Here is a 6,510-nt window from a genome sequence, read left to right as displayed (position 1 = left end):
TGCTGCAGTGTTCATTATGACAAGAGCCTTGTATAGAATAATTGAATTCCTCCTCCTACACATCTCTTAAACAGCAAATAATTGGAATTATTTTGTTTTTGACATGTCAATCTTGACTTTATTCTTAAATGTGTGCTCATGTGGCTCTAAAATTTCATGAAAATTCTTTTAAACTTACTTTTTGTTGAATTATCTAGTTTAAGAAAATCAATCACACTTTATATATAATACATGTTCTATGTTCCATTCAGCATCACGTACTCTAACATTGAAACCATACAGAGAAGATTTGAATGGCCCATGTGCAAGGATGGCAGGCAAATTCCTGTACCATTTTATACTTTTACAACAACTGATGCTGGAGTGGATGTGGCCACAAGTTAACTGAACTGCACTCTTGGTGGAAGTGTCAACTTGTTCAACCACTTTGGAAAGTAGTATGGAGGTTCCTCAAAAGACTTCACATATAACTCCCCTATGACACAGCAATCCCACTTTTGGGCATTTACCCAAAAGATCACAAAGAAGATGGTACTAAAACTACCATCACAATTATATTTATTGCAACATTGTTTAAGATAGCTAAGATATAGGACCAACCCCGATGCCCCTCATCAGATAAATAGATCAAGAAAATGTGCTATTTATAGCAATGAAATTCTATGCCCCCAAGAGAAAGTATGGCATCGCCCAATTTGTTAGAAAATGGAAAGACTTGGAAAAAATTATTAAGTGATGTAAGCCAAGTCCAAAGAAACATAGGTCACAGGGTTTCCCTAATTTGTAATAACTAATATATCTGGGATAAGCAGAAAAGTTCAAAATCTATGCACATATGACCAGATAAGATGTTGTTAAGGGTAATGAACCCCCAAATAGGAACACAACTGGTTTTTTTTTCTTTCTTGCTATTGTTCTAACGTACTTATAACAGGCTATGTGATTTTTTTTGTTTCTTTATATGTTCCTCCCCCATGCTATAACCCCTGTTTTCACTGTATTTGAACTTGGTGTGCCCACCTCTTGTATATACGCTCCTGTAATTTGGGGAGGGGAAGGAAAAAAACAAAATGCTGAAATAGGGATTCAGATTGACCCATTGTAACAATGAGATGCACAAGACACTATGTTGAAAACTGAACTTTACAATTTAGGCAGGGGAAGGTGGGAGGGGAGTGTACTTGTAGAGGTGGGAAGGAAGGGACGGTAGAGGGAAAATAAAGGAGGAGGTAACAACGCTTGTTAGAAAATGTACTCATTACTTGCTCATGTAAATGTGACCTCTCTGTACAGTATTTTTAAAATAAAAAACATATGAAAATGTTCTGAGATGAAAGAGTTTATTTCCTTTATTTTACTCATATAATATGGCTAACAAAGAAATTAATGCAAAACACTGATATGAAGGTATTTTGAATGAATGTGTGTGTGTGCACGTGCACGTGTTCTCATGCACTTGCATGTATGTTGGTGTGCTCACAGTTTGAAAAAATGGCTTCAAAGTCTTGCTAGGCCTGCTCTCTAGATTGGTGAGCTACTATATGAGCTACATCTCCATTCCTGGCCCTTTGCTAACATTAAAATTTTTGAAAAATAATATCATGAATTTATTTTGTCCTGATTGCCTTCCACTTTTATGCACAGATCTCTGGCTCCTGAGTAAATATGCCAAGTAATTAGGATTACAGGTGTGACCAACCAGCACAAGGCTTTCAGAATAATTTTAAAAGTGGAAGAAAGTTTACTTCACGGGGCCTGTTTTATCATCTCCTACTTTTAAAGCATTTTGAAGTGATTATTTGTGATTTTTTTTTCATTTTTTGGATTCTTAAGAAAGTAAGTGATGATATTTAAAGTTTAGTACTTTTTAAAATGGAACTTGGAAAAATGGGACAGAATATATTTGTCTCTCTTATAAGCTCAGCTCTGTGCATGATAACCCAATGTCACCAACACTGTCTGTGTTGAAGACAAAATGTAACAGAAAGCAATCACCATGGGCAATAATTGCTATGGTATTATTTCTTGGACAATATGAGCATTGAATAGACAGTGTAAGAGAATGGAGAGATTTTACCTACCTTTTGTGTATTGCTGAAAGACTTTTGGAAACTTTGACTCATTTCCTTCCTCACAGTGTGTGCTTGGGCCATGCACTTACTGCCTTTAATTACAATTTTTCCCAACACTAAAATGGCAATAACATTAGCATTATAGAAAATGTTATCTTAAGAATTAAGGAAAATAAAACTTGTGAAATACTTAACATAAACTTACATGAATGAGTTTTGAGTTTAGCCAGCAGTTTTTTTTAATACTAAAAAGAATGCAATAAGTATTACAGAAATCATTGCATATAGTGAGCAAACAGAAGTAATGTTATCTATTGACCATGTTCTTCTTCCAAGGAAGCCAGGTGGATTATTTCTCATGCTGTAAATCAAACTTTTTATCTTATGTCTTGATAGTGTAAAAATATCAGGACAAAATAATGAAGGAATGTTGTAGACTGAGGTGAAGTCCATATGAAAATGTGCAAAACTGATAAAACATAAAAGTATCTGAGCATTATATTGTGTTTTACACCATTTAAGTTACATTGCATAGTTAAGAAAAACCTAGAAGAATGGATTTTGTTTTTGATGTCCTATCATAGGTCCTTGGATGAACTCTTTCCTCATTCCTGTAAAAACATCATCAGATGAGGGGAACTATATTATTTTTTGTTTGCTTCTGTACGTTTATTCTTCATTTGAAATCTGAACTACATGAGACTGAAAGAAAACAAAGAAATTAGACACGCAGTCTTTGGAATGAACAATCAATGTGAAATAAATAAAATGCATACAACCTTGTAAAAGGTCTGACTAAAGAGAGTCATATAGTCTCAAGCATAAACAGAAAATGATTAAGCAATATCATGTTATTTAAAATGGAAAATGTTAGGAGTTGCTTAATATTGTTCCTTTCTAATACCTTGAATTAATTATTGATTTTGTATAGAAAGATTAAAGATGAGATTAAAAATAAACGATTAAAAGTGGATAAAAGTTCTGAATAGACATGCTCTCCTTAAAGCCCTGAAAATTTCCAGTGGGTTTACAAAGTTCTTTAATACCACTTCTATGCTTGTTTAATTCTTTTTGAGCAGAAGTCATTAGAGAAATATAATTCAAAATTACTATGATACTATTTCATAATTACTGTAACTTTTATAAAAAAATCAAAGGAATCGGGTGTGGTCGTAAAGGCTTTTAATTCCAAGCATATAGGAGGTTGTATTTAAGTCTAAGGCCAGTCTGGAGTAGTGAAGATAATAAAAACCTGCCCTTTATTACCTTTTAATAAAGGTAATAATGCTAAGAGTGTAGAGAAAAGGAAATTTTCTACACACTTAAACAAAATGCATGTTAGTATTCTCCTTGTAGATAGTAATATGCAGCTTTCTAAAGAACGCCAAAGTTGAAATATCATCTGCCCCAACAATCATCTGATTATTTCTCTATGAGTAACTCAAATATATCTGCAGTTCATTGTACTCATCATTCACAACAGCAGCCAAGATATAAATCGAAGTTCAGTGTTCAACTACAGACTAATAAAGCAACTGAGGTACATGCACAAATATCTTTTTCTGTTTCATCCTTAAAATAGCAAGAGACTTCTTCCATTAGCCACAACTTACAATGACCTGAACGATGTATTCTAAATGAAAAAAGTATTGTCTTCTGATCTTTGTAAACACACACACACACACAGAAACACACACACACACACACACACACACACACACACATACACACACACACACACACATAACCCAACATCAAACATTAAGAGAGAAATTTTTAAAAAGCAAAGCAACGTGGAATTGCTGGGGCATTTAGGTCACAATGTAGAAGATAGTAGATATACAGGATGAACCGGTATAGAGTTGTAATGTACAACATGAGGATACAGGAGACAACACTGGCCTTACATGGTTTCCCTTATTTTTAATATCTAGTATATGTCTGAGCCAAGCAGGAAAGGTCAGATAAGGTGATGTTAGGGAAATGAACCCTAAGATATGTATTCAATATTTTTTCTTTCATGCGATTGTTTCTAACACATTTATAAGACTATTTATGTGTTGCTTTGTATGTCCCTCCCCCACAGTATAACCCCTGCTTTCACTGTATTTGATGTCGGTATAATTTTTGGAGGGGAAGGGGAAAAACAAATCGTTTAAATAGGTAAACAGGTGGACCCATTGCAACAATGAAATGTACAAGTCGTTATGTCGAAAACGAACTTTACAATTTTGGTGGGGGGGGGGAGGGGGAGGTTTGGGTGGGGGGGCGGGGAGAGGATCAGAAGGGATGGGAAGGAGAAACAAAGGAGGAGGCTACAATGCTTGATAAGAAATGTACTCATTATCTTGTCCATGTAATTGTAACCTCTCTGTACAGTATTTTCACAATAAAAAAAAAAAAAAAAGAATGAAGCTAAGTAGGAGTTGTTCTTCTGAGTAGGGGTTGCTCTTTTTGTTGTGCTTCCTTCAGTAATGGATAAGATAAACATAATTCTTTAAATATACCTTCCTGTTTGCAGAAATAATAACAAACACTATACCAATAATGTTGCATGCTCAATATAGAACAAAATGTCAAATTAAAATACATGATATTATCCTTGGTGTAAACTAATTATTGCAAATAAAGGAAACCATGGGACTGATGTTTCTTTGTCTAGTTTACTTCACTTAATATGATTTTTTCCAAGATCTTCCATTTCCTTAAAAATGAGGTGGTACCTTTCTTTCTGATGAAAACATAGTATTGCATGTATGTATATCTCTCTGGTGTGTGTGTGTGTGTGTGTGTGTGTGTGTGTGTGTGTGTGTGTGTGTGTTTCACTTTCTTAATCCATTTATTTAGTGAGGGGCATCTGGGTTGATTCCATATCTTAACTAGGGTAAATACTACTGTGATAAAACATAATTGGGCTGGTAGCTTTAGTGTGGGCTTGTTTGTGGTCACTAGGGTAAATGCCCAGAAGTGGGATTACTGGGTAATAGGGGAACATCATTGTGTACATCAAGGATAATATTAATAGTTGAGCAGAATAGCTCAATAGCTATGTACATATGACTCTATAAGGTGATTCAAAGTTAAATCAACAAGTGTTGATTTTTTGTTGTTCTTAATATACTACGTGGTTTGTTTTTATCCTTTTGTGTTTTCCCCACATATAATTAATCGCCTGAAGACACTGTATTTTAATCTGACGCCCAGGTATTGTAAATATGTTGATCTAAACTTGGAAATGGAAAGAGTAAAAACAAAATGGTGAAACAAAGGACAAAGGAGTAACCTATGCAACTGTGATACTCGCAAGACAATATGTTGGAAATAATCTTGGGGGGGGGATTGGGAGGGAAGAGGGAAAATTGGAGAAGGGGTAACAAGTTAGAAAAGAAATGAATTCCTTACCTTACTTATGTAAGTATAACCCCTCTGTACTTTTCCTTAACAATATAATTTAAATAAAAAATAAAATATATGAGAGCAGCAATACAGGAGATAGCAGAGGGGGGAAATACTGTAGTATAGTGCAGTAAAACAGCTGTGGAGACCAGAAATTTTACTTTTACATAGGAAGTAATAAACTAGCACACAGATTTTCAGCCTCATGACAGTCATTAAAAAGGGAAAACAAAATGCACAATCAGCAAACCAATAGAGATAAAATAGAAAACTAAACAAGTTGAATGGATGACTTGGACCAAGAATAACAAATGACACAATTAGGTAACAAATAACAACCTGGTAAGTTTAAAAAATATTACCAATAATTCTATTAAATGTTGTGTACATCACAATTTGTTAGCACTATAATTCAAATCACAGTTAAATAATATATCATTATTATAATGTTATTTATTTTTGATTTCTTAATATAGAATGTTTAATATAAAATTTTAATTTTAGCAGCTATAGAAAAGAAGAAAGTGTAATTAATTTTAATGATATATTTCATGAATTGTAAAATTGAGAAACGTTAGAATTTAAACAAATAATTTATCATTATTGCCTTACTTCTGTGAATTAATGTAATAATTCAAAGTGTATTCTACACTTAACACTCATCTTAACATCAAATAATCAATTATTGCACAAGACTCGGTTTTAGGTGGAAGGATTCAGCACAGTGGTAAAATTCACACCACACAATACACGAGGGAATGACCCCTCTCATCTAGTTTAAGTTGTGGAAATTTGATTTCTACATGAATGTTAAATTCCTGTCTAGGTGACATCTAAACAAGTATATAGAATTATATGCATGAGGAGTACTTCAGATGATACTTAAAAGTCATATTCATTAATTAAATTTTTATTATTTTGTACCAAATAAATATTTATAGAGAGACTGAATTTCTGAGTGGATGATGGTGTATGTGGGCCAGATTATGTACGTTGAGGATTATTTTATATTCCTGATATTGTTTCTACAGTTAGATTTAAT

At 33.5% G+C, this 6,510-nt stretch overlaps 1 non-coding gene across 1 annotated transcript; it reads left to right on the top strand.

The window, feature by feature from the left end:
- Window positions 1–238: 238 nt before the first annotated feature.
- LOC122101045 lies at window positions 239–345 on the top strand. The gene has a single exon (XR_006146299.1). It is a non-coding gene; the product is annotated as a U6 spliceosomal RNA (small nuclear RNA).
- The last annotated feature ends 6,165 nt before the right edge of the window (window positions 346–6,510 follow it).

The sequence above is a fragment of the Dipodomys spectabilis genome, unplaced genomic scaffold, assembly GCF_019054845.1.
Source record: "Dipodomys spectabilis isolate Male_0828 unplaced genomic scaffold, ASM1905484v1 ptg000620l, whole genome shotgun sequence".
Classification (NCBI taxonomy): domain Eukaryota; kingdom Metazoa; phylum Chordata; class Mammalia; order Rodentia; family Heteromyidae; genus Dipodomys; species Dipodomys spectabilis.
This window is presented reverse-complemented; position numbering and strand designations above follow the sequence as displayed.